Genomic DNA, 22,691 nt, shown 5'->3' with positions numbered 1-22,691 from the left:
AGGGGACTCATATTTTCTTGGGTTCATCTTTGCCTTTAAGTAGTTAATACATGACTGAGCTGATGGGGATAGACATATTAAGATCTTTTAGTAACTCCAAGTCCCCGAGCCAACTATCTAACCATCCTAACCATTACTTCATGCTTCCATCCATCCATTCAACCATCCATCCATCCATTCCACCATTCATCCATCCATGCATCCAACTATCCACCTACACACCCATTCATCTCAATTGTACTAACATTTACTAGCTATATAGTTATCTCTCTTAGACAAATTACTTAATTTCTCTGTGTCTCTGTTCTCTCATCTATAAAATGTGGATGATACCTGATGGGGCTGGGAGTGGGGAAGTGGGGGAGTTAAGTGAGATACTGCATATAAAACACTTAGCACATTGCATAGTGCATAGTAAGTGTTTTCTATATTAACTATTATCATCATCATTGTGGCAGACAGTATATTTCAGCAAATTCTCATCAGCACTTTACTAAGGGCCAGGCCTCAGCTAGAAGCTGGGTGGGAGGGTCCTAGTATAGCAGAGGCCATTAAATGCCTCTGCCACCACTTTCTTGTGTAACCTTGGATAAAGCCTATGCCTGCTCTGGACCCATGGAATGGATAAAGCACCCTTGCCCCACCTCCCTTATGGAGATTCTGAGTGTACCTGCCCTTTAAAAACTGCAAAGAGCTATGCACAGTTATGGAGCACGCCAGGGGATCCCCTAAAGCCTCAGAATGGCAGGGCCCAGTCCTGGGTCATCTTGAGGGTCAGGCAGAGCTGACACAAGGCCAGGACCCACCGTCCCTGCAGGGCTCAATCCACTGCTTCCTGTCACTTCCTTCCTATCACTACCAGCCTCTGTTTTCCCTCTGGGGAGGAATCTGATGTGCTCTCATGGCAGGAAACAAGCATGTGAGGGGACAGGGAGCGAAGTGGGGCAGGAACATACCTTCCTCTTGTCCACCAAGAGCATCTTCACTTACTATTTGGTGAGGGACCTTATGCTTAAAAGAAAAAGAAAAAGAAATAAAGGAACTGGTTAAGGGAGGTGATTTCTGCCCCAATAAACCACCCCATTGGACAAGAGACAGAGAAAGAAGGAAACAAAGGGTAGAAAGAGTCAGAGACTAGAAAAGAGGGACATGATAACAGAGAGACACAAGAGGCAGAGAACAAAAGAGAGCAAGAGAGATCGTTAGAGATAGGAAGACAGAAGGAATTAAGTCAGGCTTTATTGCACACCTGGTTTGGGCCGCCTCTGTTTCAAGGGCTGCTATACTTCCTGAGTCATCCTCAACCAACACACACACATACACACACACACACAGCAGGGGGTGGAGGAGGAGGCAGGGGTCTTGAGGTAGGGGCAGATTCTTGCCATAAGAAACCTCCTGTGTGACCTTAGGCAAGGCTAAGACACAATTTGGGTCTCAGTTTTCTCATTTGGAAAATGAGCCCACACACCTCATTCAGTGGCTTCAAGGCTAAATGGGATAATCCTGTAAAAGAGTTTTAGAAATAATGGAGAAAAAAATGGAAAAGAACCTTTGGAACTAGACAAGCTGATTTTTACAGTTCATAAGGAAAAACAAACATGTAAAAATTGTCAGGAAATGTGGAGTTGGGGAGAGTAGGGAAGAATAATGAGAGACAATAAGCTCTATCAGATAGTAAAACATTATAAAACTACAGTAAGTTTTTTAAAGGCTAAAAAAAAAAAAAAAGATGAATTTCCTCAATATATAAAGAGCTCTTACAAAACAATATGGAAAGGCCATTGCTCCAATAGGAAATGGAGAAAGGACTTGAACAGACAGTTCACAGATATATAAATATAATCTGTAAATGACATAAATAGCAAAATGTTATTCAGTATCTCTCACAATTAAGGGAATGTCAATTAAAATAAAAGTGAACCATCATTTTTAACTTAGTCTAACAAAGAAGAAACTGCTTGACAATAAACTGTATGGAAGTGGGAGCAGGGAAATAGACACAGACACACACTGTCGGTGGGAGTATATATTAATTGATGGAAACTCTTTGGAGATTAATTTGTTGGTATCTATCAAATAGTCACATCTACAAATCATTTAATTTAGAAATTCACCATTTTACTCAGCAATTCCACTTCTATGAATTTATTCTACAGATTTACCTGCATATATGCACATGTATAATATGTATAAGAATGTTTGTTGCAGCATTGTTATAACAGCAAGAGACTGGAAACAAGCTATAGGCCCATTAAATAAATTATGGTACATCCATACAGGGAATTCTACAGTCATTTTAAAGAACAATGTAGGTCTCCATATGCACTGATATCCTAGATATACAATTAAATAAAAAAGCAAAATCTGAATAGTATATATAATATGATCCCATCTGTGTGTATGTGTTTATATACATATGTATATATATGCATATATGCATATACATATATGTTCATATTTAAATATTTATCTTTGAATAGACATGCAAATTTCAGGAGCAATATACAAGAAGCTATTAACTATGGTTTCCTCTGGGAAATAAGAAAACTTTCAGGTGGGAGTCAGTATATTTTGCTTTACGTCCTTGTCTATGGTGTAGATTATTTTTTACCATGAGCATGTATTTTTCTGAATAAAAAAATGTAAATACATTTTTCACCTAATAAGGTGTGAGTATCAACACTTTGTAAGTAGTTGAAGTGTCAGTGTGTTACTTGGGCCAGGGTTACACACTAACTCCCTGTTAACTCTGAGTCCAGTAACATGGATTAAGTGGGAGCATGTGTCAATATCCAGTCTCCTGAGAGTGAGGAAGTAGCCTAAGCTGCCCAAAACAACCACCTGCCATTTCACAAGCCATCATCTGCTCTCCCAAGCCAAGGGAGGCCCTGTCTGGGTGTAAACAGTGGATTCTTCTTTCCAGGACCCAGAACCTTTTCCTACTGTACCCCTTCTCCCACCAGGCAACCTTGACATCTGAAGCTCTCCTTTGATGGCACCCAGATCAAAAGGAGGAGCCAGCTGGGATCTAGCAGCCTAGAGCAAGGTTAAGATTTGCTCTGTCAAAAGTTCCTGGTGTGACCCTGGGGAAGCCAGTCTCTCTCTCCGGGCCTCAAGTGTCAAAAAGGGAGTGGCACAGGATGACCACTAAATGCCCTCCCAGCTCTGACATCTTTTTGAGTCCAAGTTGGTTTGGATGTTCTTTCCACTTCTGTGAGTAACTCCCTCGGGTTGGATAGTCAGGAGTTCGAAACTGAGCTCTGGAAGTAACTAGCCTCTGAAAGTCACTAGCTGTGTAACATCGAGCAAGTTGTTTCACCTCTCTGAGCTTTAGTTTGCTCATCTGTAAATCAGGGAAACTAATAATATACCTCATAGGATAGTTGGCAAATAGTAGTAGCTCAATAAATATTACCCATCATCTAAAGAAGATGTGGTACATATATACAATGGAATATTACTCAGCCATAAAAAAGAATGAAATAATGACATTTGCAGCAACATGGATGGACCTAGAGATTATCATACTAAGTGAAGTAAGTCAGAAGGAGAAAGACAAATACCATATGATATCACTTATATGTGGAATCTAAAATATGACACAAATGAACTTATGTACGAAACAGAAACAGACTCACACAGAGACACAGAGAACAGACTTGTGGTTGCCAAGGGGGAGGAGGGGTGCAGGAGGGATGGACTGGGAGTTTGGGATTAGCAGATGCAAACTATTATATATAGAATGGATAAACAACAAAGTCCTACTGTGTAGCACAGGGAACTATATTCAATATCCTGTGATAAACCATAATGGAAAAGAATATGAAAAAGAATGTATGTATATGTATAACTGAATCACTTTGCTGTACAGCAGGAATTAACCCAACATTGTAAATCCACTTCACTTTAATAAAAAAAAATATTAGCCATCATCAATTTTCTTCTCCTTCTTCCCCTTCTCCTTCTTCTTCACCAGTCTCACTTAGACCTGTCCCTCTCAGAAGCAGCCCCAGTTAAGGGCCTTTCCCACCTTGCCTCCCACTCTGCACCCAACAGCTCTCCTGAGCCAGAAAGGAATCAGTCAGCATAAAACCTAGCACTTGCTGCTGAATTCATGTGAAATCACGGGTTAATGCGTGGCCCCTGTCCAAATCACCCATGAGTGTTATTATTAACTAACAAAGGCTGAGCATCCAAGATGGTCAGGAAAGGCAGGTGGACAGAAAAGGTTTGGGGATGGGGCCTCTTGGAATTCATCTGAGCTTCATTTGCAATATATTTTCCAAGAGTGATCTCTTCCTTCAAGATGCTGTAACAAGCTCTTAAGATTAAGGGAAAGTGGGCATAAAGAAAACCTTTGGTGCCAAACAAATTATGCTATGTGGATCAGCTCTGATTTCACCTCCATGTCCAATGGTCCCTACTGAGAAGTAGCTGGATATTCCTCCATCCTCCCATACCCATCCTATCCTGATACCAGGAGAGTGGGCTCTCTCCCACTGTTGTGCCATGTGCCCTTTAACCATGGCATTCAAGTCCTCTTGGTCCTCTACTTCCCCATCTTCAAAAAAGGGGCAGTTTCCAAACTGCTTTCCCATCCATGATTTTACTTCATCCTGTAGCAGTTATTACTGAATAAATAAGTACATAAGAGGGACTTCCCTGGTGGCAGATGCAAACTATTATATATAGAATGGATAAACAACAAAGTCCTACTGTATAGCACAGGGAACTATATTATATAGTTCCTACATAGTTCCTATATAGTTCCTATATAATATAGTTCTTATATAATATAGAACTATATTATATAGTTATAAGAACTATATTCTTAACAGTGGTTAAGAATCTGCCTGCCAATGCCAGGGACACAGGTTCGATACCTGGTCCGGGAAGATCCCACATGCCACAGAGTAACTAAGCCTGTGTGCCACAACTACTGAGCTCACGCACCACAACTACTGAAGCCTGCGCGCCTAGAGCCCGTGCTCTGCAGCAAGAGAAGCCACCGCAATGAGAAGCCCGCGCACCACAACAAAGAGTAGCCCCTGCTCGCGGCAACTAGAGAAAGCCCATGCACAGCAAAGAAGACCCAACACAGTCAAAAAATAAATTAAAAAAATACTTTATTAAAAAAAAAATAAGTACATGAGGCATAGCAGGAGTGAGAGTCCATTCACTTGGGATCAGAGTAACATTGGCTCCATAGCATGAGTTGTAAAGTGTTCTCTCCTCCTCTGTTTGCAACATTTCCCATGTTCTTGGACATTCGTGTTAATGGAACCATATATTATTTAATTTTGTTTCTAATTTATTTTTCTCATCATCGTGGATGTGAGATTCATCCATATTGTTGCACATAATTCTAATTCATTCTCTTTTATTGCTATATAGTACTCCATTATATGACTACACCACAATTTATTTGTTTATTCTACTAACTGATGGATATTTGGGTTGATTCCAGTTTATGACTACAGTCGGCCCTCTGTTTCCACAGTTTCTGCATCGTTTGTGGCTGTTCTTCACGGAGTTGTTCATAATATTCTAAGTTAGATACAGCAGATTCCTACATTGTGTGGAACCCGCGGATACGGAGGAAGGACTGTACTACATCGTTTAAATAAGGGACTTGAGCATCCATGGATTTTGGTATCCACAGGGGTCCAGGAACCAATCCCCCTTGAATACCAAGAAATGACTGTATTATAAATGAAGTACTTTATGAACTACTATGATGAACATTTTTGTACATTTTTTGGTGAATAATATATGCACCCATCTCTCTTGGATATATACTTACAAGTCAAATTACTGAGATATAGTGTGGTCATGTGTTTATTTTTAATGGGTACTTCTAAACCATTTCCAAAGTAGTTATACCAATTTACACTCTTATCAGCAATAGATGAGTTCCAGTTGCTCTATATCCTTACCAACACTTTGTATTATTCATCTTTTTATATTTTACTTATTCTTGTGGCTTTGTAGTGAGTTTTAGTTTTCATATTTACATCTATGATGCATTTTAAATTGTTTTAATGTATAATGCAAGGTAAAGAGTCAAGGTTTATTTTTTTTCCACATAAAGATCCAACTGATCTAATAGCATTTATTGAAAATACCATCTTTTCCCCACTGTGGCCCTTTTGTCATCAATCATGGATTATATGGGTGTGTTTTTTGGATATAAATGACTAACATTTTGATGAACTTCTTTCCAGACCTCTCATCATGCAGAAAAACTCATTCGCTTTTAAATAAACAAGATCAGGTTTTGTCACCTCTTATAAATTATTCATTATTACACGGATATAGTTTAGTATCAACAAATATGCATAGTGCTCCACCATGGGGATGTCTCTATGTCCCTATAATTTAATCATTCCTTTGTTGATGACAATTAGACTGTATCTAACTTAGAATATTATAAACAATTCTGTGAAGTGCATCCCCACATATATCTCATTGCGCTGTTGGCCTATTAGTTCCTTAGAATCTATTTCTAGAAGTGGCAAAGTAAATTCAAGGAGTATATACGTGTTACATATTGACACTGACTAAAACTGCCCACCTGAAACGTTGTATCCTCCACTAGTGTGTAAGATATCCTGGCAGGGACTTCCCTGGTGGTCCAGTGGCTAAGACTCTCCTCCAGTGCAGGGGGTCCGGGTTCAATCCCTGATCAGGGAACTAGATCCCACATGCCGCAACTAAGTGTTCGCATGCTGCAACTAAAAGATCCCACACGCCACAATGAAGATCCTGCGTGCCACAACTAAGACCCCACGCAGCCAAATAAATAAATAAATAAATATTTTTTAAAAAACTATTTCATGGGGCTTCCCTGGTGGCGCAGTGGTTGAGAATCTGCCTGCCAATGCAGGGGACACGGGTTCGAGCCCTGGTCTGGGAAGATCCCACATGCCGCGGAGCAACTAGGCCCGTGAGCCACAACTACTGAGCCTGCGCATCTGGAGCCTGTGCTCCGCAACAAGAGAGGCCGCGATAGTGAGAGGCCCGCGCACCGCGATGAAGAGCGGCCCCCGCTTGCCGCAACTAGAGAAAGCCCTCGCACAGAAACGAAGACCCAACACAGCCAAAAATAAATAAATAAATTAATTAATTAATTAAAAAAAGAAAAGATTTCATGGTAGAATTTGCAGTAACATGGATGGACCTAAAGACTATCATACTAAGTGAAGTAAATCACAAATAGAAAGACAAATACCATATATCACTTATATGTGGAATCTAAAATATGATACAGGGGCTTCCCTGGTGGCACAGTGGTTGAGAATCTGCCTGCTAATGCAGGGGACACGGGTTCGAGCCCTGGTCTGGGAAGATCCCACATGCCGCGGAGCAACTGGGCCCGTGAGCCACAACTACTGAGCCTGCGCATCTGGAGCCTGTGCTCCGCAACAAGAGAGGCCACGATAGTGAGAGGCCCGCGCACCGCGGTGAAGAGTGGCCCCTGCTTGCCGCAACTAGAGAAAGCCCTCGCACAGAAACGAAGACCCAACACAGCCAAAAATAAATAAAGAAAGAAATTAATTAAAAAAAAAAAAAAAGCCAGTGGACATGACTCATAATATTCCCAAATAGCTGAAAGGCACTTAAAAAAAAAATAATGGAAAAGAATATGAACAAGAATCTATCTAAACACTGGTGGGAGACAGAAGACAAAGGAAGGAGACACAGGACTGGAGTGACCTCAGCTGGGGGCGGGGTTTCACAGTGTTGGGTGCTGCAGAGAGGTAGTCAGCAGGAGCAGGGGCTGTGTACATCATCAGAGGCATTTTTTATTTTATTTTATTGTTTTTATTGACGTATAGTTGATTTACAATCTTGTGCCAATCTGCTGTATGGCAAAGTGACTCAGTTATACACATATAGACATTCTTTTTTTATATTCTTTTCCATTACAGTTTATCACAGGATATTGACTCTAGTTCCCTGTGCTGTAGAGTAGGACCTTGTTGTTTATCCCTCCTATATATAATAGTTTACATCTGCTAATGCCACACTCCCAGCCCTTCCCTCTCCCACCCCCCTCCTCCTTGGCAACCACAAGTCTGTTCTCTATGTCTGTGAGTCTGTTGCTGTTTCATAGATAGGTTCATTTGTGCCATACTTTAGATTCCACATGTAAGTGGTATCACATGGTATTTGTCTTTCTCTTTCTGACTTACTTCACTTAATAATCTCTAGTTGCATCCATGTTGCTGCAGTCATCAAAGGCATTTTAGAAGAGGCTCTGCTTGCCATAGCTTCTGGCAGCGTTGCTTCCTACAGTGGAAAGAAGAATGTTGTTGATGGGAATTCCCAAAGTTAGGCTAAAGTGGGGGTGAAGTAACTTTTCTAGGTGAAGAGGTGATTTTTTTTTTTTTGATTTGTATGTGTGTGTTTTATTATATATTAGTCTCTTAAATCAAATAGAAGACAAAAAGTGGAGCTACAAACCAAAGTTACAACAGTACTAGCTTTTCTCGTCGCCCGTCTGTCTACTTTTACCAGAGGTCTTTATTTCTTCATAAGGCTTTGAGCTACTGTCCAGGGTCCTTGACTCCGACCTGAAGAACTCCCTGTGGCAGGCGGGTCTGGTGGTTAAGAACTCTCTCAACTTTTGATTAACTGGGAATGTCTTGATTTCTCCCTCATTTTCGAAGGAAAGTTTTGCTAGATATAGGATTCTTGGTTGACGGTTTCTTTCCTTCAACACTTCGAGTACACTGAGTCATGCCATCTGGCCTCCGAGGCTCCTGATGAGAAATCTGCTCAATGACCTTCCTGGCAAATCTTCTCTCAGCTTCATAGACTTTCACAATGTACCGTATCATGTCTTATGCAACAGAACATTTTGTATAGTATCGTGAAGTCAGTTAAGTTGTAACCTTATTTTGAGACCAGAATTTAAGGAAAAGGAATTGAACATTTCAAGTGTAGACATTATGAGGTCTTTAAAATTATTACACATTTTCAAACTAGAAATAAAAAGGCCACTGAAGTATCCTGCAGATTTTTATTTATAACAAAGTGAATACCAATATCTAATAACACACGTAAAGAAAAATTTCTTTGGGATCCTTTTTCCTAAGTGTAAAGGGGCCTTGAACTCAAAAAGTGAGAAAACCACTGTGGTGTATCCCCAGCGGTGATGGGTCCATTTCTTGCTCTGACCTCAGAGTGCACCATTGTGATGTACTTCACAAAGCCCTATGAAAGAGAAAGGGGGGCCCAGGTTTTTGGTCCTTAGAGCCCAGGAAGCTGCTTTTGGTGACCTGACGGCCTTGGACCTACAGTTAGCTTGTGTTTTCCTTGTTTCTGCCATTTTGTTGATTTTCGTTTCTCTTTTCTCTACTCTTTTTTATTTGTGTCATTGTTCTTTCTACAGTTAGCATAGTGAGTATTGTTGGTATAGTTAATACTTGATTAGCATAGTTAGTGTAGTTAGTACTAGTTAGCGCTGTTGGTACAGTTAGCGTAGTTAGCGTTGTTAGTAGAGACAGCATACTTAGCCCTGTTAGTACAGTTAGCATTGTTAGTTAGCGTAGTTAGCGTTGCTCGGTAGTGCTGTCAGTCAGTGTAGTTAGCAGATCACCAGGATGCAGGGCCTCACAGCCAAATCTGCTGGCAAGAAGGCTCATATTGATGACTTCCAGATCCTCCGCACCATTGGTGAAGGCACCTTCGGTAAAGTGAAGTTGGCCCGGCACATTCTGACCGGGACACAGGTGGCTGTGAAGGTCATAAAGAAAAGGCGTCAGAGCTTCTCAAGTGTCCAGGCACTTTTCCGGGAAGTGTGCAGTCTGAAGGCTCTGAATCACCCCAATATCGTAAAACTGCTGGGGGTGATTGACACAGAGGAGACATTTTTCGTGGTGATGGAGTACCTCAGTGGGGGGGACATGTACCGCTATTTGAAGATCCATGGCCGTATGACAGAGGCGGAGGCCCGAGGCCCGTTCCAGCAGCTGGTCTCCGCCCTGCAGCACTGCCACCGGAGGGGCATCGTGCACCGGGACCTGAAGCCACCGAGCCTCCTCTTTGATTCCAAGATGAATATCAAACTTACAGACTTTGGCCTCAGCAACGAGTGTGATGACATTGTCCAACTGGACACGATCTGCGGCACAGCCCCTTATGCTGCCCCGGAACTCCTCCTGGGGCAGAGCTCCAGCGGCCCTGCGGTGGACGTGTGGAGCCTGGGAGTAGTGCTGTATACCATGGTAACTGCGTCCCAGCCCTTTGTGGGAAAAGACTTCCAGGAGCTGCGGAAGCAAATCCTACAAGGGCAGTACCCCATCCCACCTTATCTGTCTTTGAAGATAAGGGATCTGTTACAAAAAATGATTGCCCTCAACCCCAGTGACAGAGGCACCTTACCTGACCTCATGAGGCATCCATGGGTCAACATGGGCCAGAAGGAGCCACTCCAGCCACCCTGTGAAGAGGACCGGGAGGTGACAATGGTGAGGACTCCGGGCTTGACTTGCGACCAGATCCAGGACACTGGGACAGGCAGTGTGAGCTCCGTGAAACCCAAGGTGGAGGTCTCCATCATAACTCTGAAGCCCTTCTCTTGCGGGGACCTCTGTGGCAGTGAACTTGAGCCTCCTCCAAGCCCTGTGGTGTCCTCCCTGCAAACCAGGTGGCTCTACCACAGAAAAGATGTGCCGCTGCAGGAAGACCAGCAGGCGGGGCAGAAGACCGGTGAGTCTGCCTGTCCCCCACCCAGCCTGGAGGCGAGGACTGCCACCCCCAGCCCAGCCCCCCAGTGTGGCACTGGGACATCCACCTCCAGCAGCAGCAGGATTGGAGCCCCAGAGGGAAGCAGCTGCCCCCTGGGTGTGTCCAACACTGGAAGGTCCTCCCACGCTGGGCAGCCTGAGAGTGTGTCCTCATCCACTGTCTCTGGCCAGAGCCAGAAAAAGCAAGGGGTGGCTGGGAGAATCTGGAACTTTATTTTGAAACATCTTTGTTGCAAGCTGCCCAGCATGAGGCGTCATAATAAAGTGAGCCCATGTGAACCCCATGGATGACCGAGGCAGGAAGGTCAGGCCGCCGCGCTCCCTGGGGCCCGGTGCAGGGGAAGAGGAGTGTGTTCTCTGCACGGCCTTCAGAAGCATCGTATCCAAGACCCTGGCCAGCTCAGAGGATGGTCCGGAGCAGCCCGGGCGACCGAAAGCGAGGCCACCGTGGCTGCAGGTCTGCCCCTCAACCCCCACCTGGGTGAAACTTGAGTGACTGGACTGTCATTCCTGGGGCACGTCTCCCCTCCCCTACTCTTCTGTCTTCCGTGTTGGTGGGGGAGGGGGATAGTTCTTGTTCCAAGAACTCCTTGGTTCTTCCAATTCTAGTTAATAAACTTGATGCTCCAGAAAAAAAAAAAAAAAGAATCTATCTATTTACCTATCTGAATCACTTTGCTGTACATGAGAAACAACACTGTAAATCAACTATACTTCAATAAAAAAAAAAAAAAGATTTCATGGCAGAATTAAAAAGTATCTCATCCCCCAGACCCTGACCTTCCCAAGACTATGTTTTCCCCCCTCTTAGCTCAGGTTACCATCTTGATAAAACAGAGTAACTAATTGAGGCAAAGTCTTCTCAGAGTTCACAGAGTCCATACGATTTCTGTAACTTTTTCTTATAGGCACTGCTAGACTGTGCTTCCCAGCCTCCTTTGTAATTAGAAGGAGCCCGTGTGACAGATCTGAATAATGGAATATAGAAGGAAGTGATAGATGTCACTTACAAGCCTGTCCCATAAAACCCTGGAGCTTTCTCCATCTCCCAGCTGAATGGAGAGTGTTCAAAACTTAGAGGAGGGCAGAGCCAGCAGAAGTTAACTGGGTGACTAAATGACTACACAGAGCAGAGCACGCACACACCACATGCAAATTAGACTGCAATATCAGCAAGAAATAAAACTTTATTGTCTGAAGTCACTGAGATTTTAGACTTCTTTGTTGCAGCCATTAGTCTATCCTGGCTAATATATTCACTACTGAGTCTTGTACTTGAGTTGCGAGGAGAAATTAAGTTGGGGCCAAAGGAGCCTTGTCGGGGCCATGGGCCATGTGGGGTGAGGAAAGCCAGATTTCCCAGAGAAGCAAGAGGGTGAAAAAAAGCTCTGTAGAGATGAACAGAGAAAATCAAGCTGTGGAAATAGGGAAAGGACAAACTTGGTGCCTTGATTTTTTCAGTTCTCAATTTCATTTCTTCATGAGATTGTCTGAAACATACATGTTGGGTTGCCTACCCGAATCCATCTTCCTGCCCCTTCCTCTGTTTTTATCTGGGTAATTCACCCTCCACTACACAGCCATTCCTCCTGCCAGTGTTTAGTTTATGCATATGACTCAATTCTGACCAACGTGATGTGAGTGAAACTTTGGGGACAAGCAGCTCCTTGGAAAGCTTCCCTCACTGTTAAAAAATAAACACATTAGAGAGAAACACTGCCTTTTCCATTGCTGGGCATATACTTATTGCAACCAGGAAGGAAGCTAAAATAGGACAAACCTGAAAAATTGGATGGCAGAGCAGGTAAAAGAAAGAACCCAGATCCTTAATGATGTCATTGAGCCACTGAATTAACCAACCTTGGAGCTGCCCTACTTAGGTGGCTTAGTGTAATTGTTAGCATGTACATTTCATTACTGTTTAATACATATTGCTTTGAGCTTTCTGATTTTGTTTTCAGTCACCAAAAACCATCCCAGCGGATACACACACCTGACTATATTTTGTGCTAATGAGTCTTTGACATTGTCCGGCATCCCTTCAATAAAACCCACTCCTTGTCTTGTTTCTTGAAACCAAGTAACCCCAGACTCAGCCAGAGCTTCTCCAGGACACCTCTAAATGTGGATTTTAATGGCAGATGTCTTTGTTTCTGATTCAGGGAAGAAAGGTGCAGGAAGGAGGGAGGAAAGTGGATGCAGGTTTCTCCTGGACCGTGGGAGAAACATGTGGGGGATGAGGAAGGTAATGATAGCCATCTCCCCAGCCCTGTACCTCTGAACCGGGCTGACTCACTCACACATCACAGAGCCCTTGGATAGTAAATATTTACTGCACACTTCCTTTGAGTCAGGCACTGCTCTAGGTCTCAGGAAGAGCAGAAAACAATGCCCAAACAGACAAAAAATTTCTGTCCTCATGAAGATGATATTCTGGTGGGGAGAAACAGAAAATGAAGAAGAGAAATAAGTAAAAAACTGTGTATAGTGTTTAGATGGTCGGAAGTGATGTTGAAAAAAAAAGTATATAGAGTAGAGAAGGAGAATTGAGAGTGTCTGGAGAAGGATTTATAACGTTATGCAGGATGGCCAGGGAAGCTTCATGAGAAGGTGACATTTGAGCAAAGATCTGAAGGGGTAACTGATGCAGATAACCAGAGAGTGTTAGAGGCAGAGGAAACAGCAAGTGCAAAGGCCCTGAGGTGGGAGTATGCCTGGTGTGTTGGGAAAAAGGAAAGGAGGCCAGTGTGGCTGGTGTGGATAAATGAAGGGGGAAGGTGGTACAACATACAATCAGAGAGGCAATCATGGAGAGGATTGGGAAGATGGTATAGGCCTTCTTGATTTGTGCAGTAGTCATAAGCCACAAATATTACTATTTTGTTACTATTCCTTAAATTGACTTCTTGTTTAGATACATTTACTTGAGATGAAAATTTTATGCTACTACTATAGATGAAGAACCAGTATCACTTGCCATAAATAGAAGGTGACCGAATAAATAAATAGGACAAAACTGAAACAATATTAAATTATAGGGAGATACTGCGGCTTGCAGAAGGCTTGAGTCTGAAGTCAGCAATCTCTCTGATAAAAGGCTGATTAACACTCTAGAGAAGTGATAAGATACAGTAGCACTGAATGAAGACTTTCTCAGTGAAATGGAGATGATCTAAAATCATCTGTTCCTCTAGGTAGGGTGACCAACAGTTCTGGTTTCCCTAGGACTAAGGGGTTTCCCAGGATGTACTTTCATAATTGGGACAGTTCTGGATAAACCAGGATGATTGGTCATCCTACCACTGGGGGTCCCCATCCCACTCTTTAGCCTCAGACCATCTTGCTTAGGCTTGGTTTCTCTAGGTTGTCCTTTGTAGTGGGCTGACTCTAAGATGACCGTTGCCTCCTGGATTCGTATCCAGACACAGGGCACCCACGAATACCCTTGAGAGAGGGTGCAAACTGTGACTTGCTTCTAACCAGTAAAAATTGGCCAAAGTGATGGCCCATCACTCCTGTAATTAGATTATGTAAGATGGTGACTTCCACATCCTTGACATACGCTCTCTCTTGCCTTCTCAGCTTGCACGCTTGAAGCAAGTGGCCATGCTGGGGAGGCCCAAGGGAAGCTCTGGACGACAGCCAGCTAGGAACTAAGACCCTCAGTCCAAAAGCCCAGAGGAACCTAATATTGCCAAAAGCCATGTGAGCTCAGAGGCAGATTCTTCCCCTTTCGAGCCTTCAGATGAGACCCCAGCCCTGGCTGACACCTTGATTGCAGCCTCGTGAGAGACCCTGAAGCAGAGGATGCAGTGAGCCCTGTCCTGACTCTTGACCCACAGAAACTGTAAGACAAGAAATGTTTGCATGTGCATTTTCAAGACTGTTTGTGGTAATTTGATATTTAACAATACAGAAGTTCCTCCCTTATCTGCAATTTCAGTTACCTGTAGTCAACTGTAGGTCCAAGAATATTAAATGGAAAATTCCAGAAATAAACTATTCATAAGTTTTTAATTGCATGCCATTCTGAGTAGTGTGATGAAATCTCATGCTGTCCCACTCTGGACATGAATCATCCCTTTGTCCAGTTTATGCCACCTGTCCTGGTTATCAGATCGACTGTCACAATGTTGTAGTACTTGTGTGCAAGTGACCCTTATTTTACTTAATAATGGCCCCAAAGCGCAAGAGTAGTGATGCTGGCAATTCGGATATACCAAAGAGATGCCATAAAGTACTTCCTTTAATGGAAAGGTGAAAGGTCTTGACTTTATAAGGAAAGGAAAAAAACATATACTGAAGTTGCTAAGATCTACAGTAAGAATGAATCTTCTATCCATGAAATTGTGAAGAAGGAAAGAGAAATGTATGCTAGAGACTTCCCTGGCGGTCCAGTGGCTAAGACTCCGTACTTCCACTGCCGGGGGAACAGGTTCGATCCCTGGTTGGGGAACTAAGATCCCACATGCCACAGGGAAGAAATGTGTGCTAGTTTTGCTGTCACATCTTAAACTGCAATTTGTGGCCACAGTGCACGATAAGTGCTTCATTATGATGGAAAAGACATGAAATTTGTACAATATTTTGAGAGAGAGAGAGACCACATTCACATAACTTTTATTACAGTATACTGTTGTAATTGTTCTATTTTATGATTAGTAATTGTTGTTAATCTCTTACTGTGCCTAATTTATAAATGAAACTTTATCATATGTATGTACGTATAGGAAAAATTATATACAGGGTTTGGTACTTGCGCAATTTTGGGCATCCGTTGGGGGTCTTGGAATGTATCCCCCACGGATAAGGGGGAACAAATGTACCTACTAAGACATTCTTTCCATCCCAGTGCTGACCATTTTCTTGGCTCATGTAGGCACCCTGTAGACCTGAGGCTATGGCATCTGACCCTCAAGGAACCCTGCCCTACTGCCCTCTGGCTTCACCCAGCTGAGGCTGACAGTAGCTCAGGGTCCACTTGGTGGACAGAGTTCAATATCCACACTTGGGGGATCATTACTTCCAGCCTGGCAAACAGGAGAGTGATGGAAAATCAAGGCCTGGAGTTGTTGGGGTCCAGCCACTGGGAGTCTGGAGCCTGCAGGAGGTAGCGTTCCAGCCGCTGGGCTGGAGTTGGGGAGGAGACTCTGCATCTTGAACACCTCCCTTCCAGCCAAGCCCCCAAACTGCAGAGTCTGGATAAGTCACCACCGCAAGGCCCTCTGTTCTCTAGACCTTTCTTCTCACCCTCCCTGCTTCTGACCTTCTTGCCCATCTCCTGGTGTCCCATCCTGATAGCTTTCTGCCTGATTCTCTTCTCGGACTAGTTCCTTCCATTTAACAAATCATCTGCATAGCCTGCTCACTTTTCAAATCAAAATAAGTAAATTTTCTTATGAAATAATTTTTGCACATTTTAGGAAATTTAGGGAAAAACTAAGCACAAAGGAAAAATGGAAAATCCTCTTAATCAAACCACCCAGAGATTGCCACTTTTAAACCTGACATGTTTTCTTCCGTTTTTTTTTTTTTCATGTAAGTGCATTTCAAAGGTTTCACACCCTAAGTAGTTTCATGGCCTGTGTTTTGCTTTTTTCCCACTTAGCTTTCTATCATAAACATTTTCCCACAGCAATAAATACCTCTATGTCACTATTTTAAATTATTGAATAACATTCCATATTATTTAACTCATCCTTACTGTTTTTTACGCTCATGTTAATATTTAAAGAAATACTCTCCCAGGAATTCCCTGATGGTCCAGTAGTTAGGACTCTGTGCCCTCACTGCCAGGGGCCCGGGTTTGGGTTCGATCCCACAAGCTGCGCAGCGTGGCCAAAGAAAGAAAGAAAGAAAGAAAGAAAGACTCTCCCAGTTAAATTGCTGACACATCCATAGTGGGTTCACTAGAAGTGAAACCACTGGGTCAAAAGGATGCATGTTTTTAAGGCCTTTAATAACTACTGACAAATCTCCCCTAACAACTTTGGAACACTCTTTACTCTCTCCAGGAGCCGATACACTATTCCCCATTCTTTAAAACTAGCTCCTGTGATTTTTTTGTTGTTTGCCATCACAATGCCATGATTTCACAGCTCCCACCACCACCAGACACCCACTCACTCGGATGTGTCAAATGTATAAACTTAGACAATCCACCCTCAAAACATTTATTTACATGTATGTGTATCCACAAACAATACATAATATTGCTTTGGGAGGGCATTTTTAAAACTTCATGTAAATTCTATTGTGTTATGTATTTTATTCTATTGTCCCTTTTTGTTCAACCAATACTGTTTTTGAGATTACTGTTGACTCTATGTTATGTAACTACTGTTTAATTTTTGTCTTCATTTTTTATAAATTCATTTTCAGACTGTTATGGCTGCCATCACTTTGCTATTATAAGCTATGCTGTGGTGGATATCTTTATACCTATCTCTTTGTCTTTGCTAGAGTGCCTAAGCAGAGGAGGGATTGCTGGGTGGTAGGGCTGGCAGTGTCTTCCAAATTTACTTGACTGTGAGCCATGATAAGAAATACATTTTATATCATAATCTGGTAAGGTTCCCCCCACACACATACAAGTAAAACAAAAGTTTCATGAAATAATACTTATCCATATCATGACAAAAGCATTCTGATGTGTTTTATTCTATTTAAGTCAACTTTCTTTTTGTAATGTTGATCACAGCCTACTAAACAGATTATTTAACATATTAATGGGCCATGACTCACAATTTGAAAAATAATAGATTAAAATGTATTTGGTTCCGCTACATACTTTGAAATTACTCTTCAGAATGGCTATGCTAATTTACAAGGCATTAGGTTCTTTTTTCTCTACATCCTACTCAACACTTGAAATTAACTGTTTTTTTTTTTTTTTTGGGCCAGTCTGATGAATGTAAAGCAGTGTGTCATTGTTGTTTTAATTTTTCTTTCTCTGATTACTAATAAATTGAGTTTCTCTTCATATGTTTATTTACTATGTAACTTCTTCAGAAAGTGAGTTTGCCTATTTTTCTATTGAGTTGCTAGATTTTTTTTTTTTGGCTGCGTTGAGTATTCATTGCTGCAAGCAGGCTTTCTCTAGTCGGGGTGAGCGGGGGCTACTCTTGTTGCAGAGCACGGGGTCTAGGCGCGCAGGCTTCAGTAGTTGCGGCATGTGGGTTCAGTAGTTGTGGCTTGCAGGCTCTAGAGCGCAGGCTCAGTAGTTGTGGCACACAGGCTTAGTTGCCCTGGAGCATGTGGGATCTTCCCGGACCAGGGCTCGAACCCGTGTCCCCTGCATTGGCAGGTGGATTCTTAACCACTGAGCCACCAGGGAAGTCTCCGGGTTGCTAGACTTTTTTTCTTGCTGACTTACTACTGAGTTTCTTGTACAGCTTAGATTTTAATTCTTTATTGATTTTGTTGCAAATATGCTGCAAATACCTTTTCCCAATCTGTTAATGATTTGTTAACTTTGTCTGTGATGTCATTTATTGAACAGAAATCCATCAATCATTTTCTTGGTGGTGTTTTATTTAAGAACTGCTTTCTTCACTCCATATCCTAATGATTTACCTTTCAATTTTTTATAGCTGCTTAAACCATCTAAGGTTTGTCCTTATGTGGTGTGAGATAGTACATAATTTTATTTATTCCATACAGTGGATTCACTTTCCCCAACACCATTAAAATAATCCACCCTTTTCCCCCTGATTTCTGTTGCCACCTCTATCACATACCAAATATCCATATACGTGAGTCAGTTTCTGGATTCTTTTCTTCTGTTCCATTGGTCTAGCATCAATAGCACACTTTGAAAAATTAGACTTTATGTTTTAATGTCTGGTAGGGTAAGTTTCCCACCTTTGCTTTTATTTTTGAGACAACTTGTCTTAGCTACTTGTGGAAACTTATTCTTCCACGCAAATTTTCAAATTGGCTTATCCAATTCCTCTCCCCCAAATATTAGTGAGAATTACATAAATTGACACCATTACAATGCTATGCCTTTCCTTCCACAAACATAGTATATTTCTCCATTTATCCAGGAGGTAAAAATCTCCTTTAGTACATTCTCTCTGGCATGCTTGGCCAAGTTAATTTCTAGATAATTCATTTTCTTTTTTTCTCTTTTTCTTTTTCTAAAAAAAATTCTCCGGTTTAATAGATGGGAATGGTATCTTCTTTCAGGACAGCCAAGTTTTTCTATATACTTCCCTTTATGACCGTGTTTCCTGGATCACCTCGTTGGCAAGGTGAAAGATCTCAGAAACCCAGGGCCTTGCGAGAACCAAGCAAAACCAGTAACACACTAGTGAAATGGGAAGTTGCCAAGAGTATCAATCTACAGAAGGTGCCAAGCATCCTTGGGGCTCTAAAACAACTCTAGATATGAAATGAGATGGAGAGAATTATAATGACCTGAATTCCTCTCAGGGGTATCACTATACCTATTTGAAGGTGATACTTTCAAAAACTACTTGGGGTGTTGGGGGAGAGAGGAGATGCTTTGGACTATTAAACTGCCTTCTAAGGAAGATGGGTCTGCTTAACTGCAGGGAGCTAGTTTCATTAAGCAGATGTGCAAGTTCCGGGACAGAGCGGACTTGCTTGTTGCCACAAGGAGTCTTCCTTCTCAGCTCTTCCTTCATGCATGACCCAGCCTCTCTTCTAAACAAACATTGAGCAAACATTTTAAAGGAAAAAACAGACACTGAATTATTAGTTGCTCTGGGCACCTACACATTACAGGCTGGCAAGGGGTGGGGAAAAGAAATAGTCAGATATCCCGGGATTCTAGCAAGCACGAAACAGAAGCCTAAGCAGAGAAGAACCAGGAGATTAGGTAGACCACCCAGATGGAAACTTAGGAACAGGGACCAAGGCCAAAGCCCTCTTACAGGGACTGCAGCCCGTGCAGGATGGAACAGAGATCTCTTGAATTGAATAGTGGCCCTGTTGTTGAAACACCAGCATATTCCCCGAGAGAAAAAAATGGCAAAAGACCCGACCAGGCAAATTTCCAAATGAAGAAAAACAAATGGCTAATATAAAAAAAGAAAATGTTCAACTTCGCTAGAAAGCAAAACAACAATAAGGGATTTTTCCCATCTGATTGGCAAGGTTTCTGTTTTCTTTTTCCTTCTTCTTGCTTTTTGTTCTTTCTTACTCTCTTTCTTTTTTAATGCTGATACTCACTGTTGAGAGAGTAGGGAAAGGGCACTCTCACACACAGCTGGTAGTTCTGTGAATTGGCACAGCTTATCTGGAGGGCAATTTGGCAGACTGTATTAAAAACCCTACAGACAGCACTCTTTTTGATCCAGCACTTCTACTTCTAGGAATTTTTCCTACGGAAATAATTAGAAATGAACACAAAAATGAATAAGAGCAGCTTAGCATTTACTGGGTGTTCACTCTGTGCCAGACAATATGCTAAGAACTTTACACTTTACTCATTTAGCCTTTGCAGCAACATATGATGAGTACTATTGTGTCCATTTCCAGGTGGGGAAACTGAGGCTCAAAGAGCTGTAGTAAGTTGCACAAGTTCAAGCAACTGGTAAGTGACAGGCTGGGGGCTCGAACCCTGATTTCTAACTCCAAAAACCATGCTCTGAGCCACCTCACTATACCACCCTCTGGAAAACTGTGTATAAAAATGATGCTCTGCATGGTACTCCTTAAAATAGCAAAAATTCAGAAATCATTTCATTGTGTAAGAATTGAGGGATACTTAAATAAATCATGTAGACTCATCTGATAAAATACATAGCCATTAAAAATAAGTTGTGGAAAAATAAGGATATGGGGAAACAGTCATAGTATATACTAAATGAAAAAAAAAGGATGTAAAAAGGATAATGTCACATTTTCATTTTTAAGATGCATATATGCCATTTTTATGAAATTCAAATATAGGAAAGACTAGCCTGTGGTGATCAAGCTTTGGGGTGGGGGGTGGTCATCGGTTGGGAAGCATGCTGGGGCTCTGGAAATATTCTAGATCTTGATCTGGGTTGTGGTCAACTTGGTGTACCCAGTTGTATAGTTAAAATGTGTGCTTTATGAAAGTTTACATGTCACTAAACTTTATATCTCACTAAAAAGAAAAAAAACTCATAAATGCATAGAAAAAATCCTGAAGGAAAAGAACAGAAAAATGTTAGCAGTGATTGTTGCTAAGTATAATTTTCATTTTATTCTTTTTTTTTTTTTTCCTTGGCCACGCCACTCGGCTTGCAGGATCTTAGTTCCCTAACCAGGGATTGAACCCAGGCCCATGGCAGTGAAAGCACGGAGTCCTAACCCCTGGACCACCAGGGCATTCCCTCATTTTATTCTTTATATTATTCTTTCTTTTCTTTCTTTTTTTTTAATAATAAGACTGTATTACATTTATAATCAGAAAAAAAAATGCCCAGTTTATTATTGGAGGGGAGTAGGGGAGACGGACATGCACATGAGAACCATCTGTGGTCCAGACCTGGGACTCTGGGGGCGGACAGAGCTTCTCAAGGGCCTCCAGTCCTGGGCACCCTCCTAAGTCTGGTCCTGCAGGCAGGATGCCATGGTTCCAAGGACAGAGAGAAGGGAGGAGAGAAGTCCAGTGCCCAGCCCTGTTTGAAAGGTAAAGCTGAGCGACAGGCCCTGAAGAGCTGGGATGGACTAAAAGCAATGCCCTTGAGACAAATTCCTCCAACTTTAAGATCTTGCTAGGTGGGTACTGCACTCTCACTCCCATCCCAGTCACAGCAATAACTCCTCATTCCGCCGCCAGTTGGGTGCCTTGCTGCTCACTGTCGATGACATCAGGCCTCCAGGGAGCACACTGGCTGTCAGTCAAGTCTTTCTGGCAGCAGTGAGACACCTCTGCTGCCTGTTTTAAAGGGACGGCTTCTGCCTGAATAAGGGAGCCAGGTTTGGGCCATTTAACTCTTTCTTTCCATTTAGAGTCTTGATTCCAGGGCAGTAGAGAAATTAGGGTGGGTACTTCCTGAGATCACCACTGACAGTGAAATCCTGCCAACCAAGAGGTGAATCAAAATAAAGAATTTAAGTATAAAGACACTTTGGTATATAATATTATAATATTTAATATTATAAATGTTAAATACGCTTAAATATAAAATAAGAAAAAATAACTGAGAAATAGCAGTTCTTCCTTTCTTCCTTCCTAAGAAACATCGATGTTATTAGGGCCATCAAATGTTCCTAGTAAAACAAATCCAACATTTCCTAGCCTCTGTTGCAGTTAGAGGTGGCATTTAACACAGTGATGTCCAATGAGGTATAGACTGGGAAATTGTAGAAAACCTTCCTTTCTTGATAGAGTCTTTTCTCCTTCCTTAGTGGAACAAAAACATGATGGCTGGAGCTGCAGCAGCTGTTTTGCAATTGTGAGGAAAATCCCTGGAGAATTGCAGAGAACCCAGTCCTGACATCCTTGAGGCACTGAACCAGTAACAGCAACTGCCTAGCTCTTCACTATTTGTTTATTTATTTATTTATTTTTTAAATTTTATTTATTTATTTATTTATGGCTGCGTTGGGTCTTCGTTTCTGTGCTAGGGCTTTCTCCAATTGCGGCGAGCGGGGGCCACTCTTCATCGCGGTGCGCGGGCCTCTCACTATCGCGGCCTCTCTTGTTGTGGAGCACAGGCTCCAGATGCGCAGGCTCAGCAATTGTGGCTCATGGGCCCAGTTGCTCCGCGGCATGTGGGATCTTCCCAGACCAGGGCTCGAACCCGTGTCCCCTGCATTGGCAGGCAGACTCTCAACCACTGCACCACCAGGGAAGCCCCACTATTTGTTTATTTAAGCTGCTGTCTGCTCAGCAGGTTTTCTGCTCAGGTTTCATTACTAAAAGCAATCTTTAACTGATTCACCCAACAATGTAAAAATAATAACGTAACTAATACAAAACAGGACGTT

The 22,691-nt window shown here is 42.3% G+C and overlaps 1 long non-coding RNA gene across 1 annotated transcript; it reads right to left on the bottom strand.

Annotated features, from left to right (window-relative positions):
* Positions 1 to 8,103: 8,103 nt before the first annotated feature.
* LOC309645392 lies at positions 8,104 to 11,399 on the bottom strand. The gene is made up of 2 exons (XR_014254859.1): positions 10,393 to 11,399; positions 8,104 to 8,295 (listed from the first exon to the last, which is right to left on the bottom strand). It is a non-coding gene; the product is annotated as an uncharacterized lncRNA (long non-coding RNA).
* Positions 11,400 to 22,691: the final 11,292 nt, after the last annotated feature.

This window comes from Balaenoptera physalus, assembly GCF_965194825.1.
Source record: "Balaenoptera physalus genome assembly, chromosome: 16".
Classification (NCBI taxonomy): domain Eukaryota; kingdom Metazoa; phylum Chordata; class Mammalia; order Artiodactyla; family Balaenopteridae; genus Balaenoptera; species Balaenoptera physalus.
Note: the sequence above shows the minus strand (reverse complement) of the source record. Positions and strands in the feature narration are given on the sequence as shown.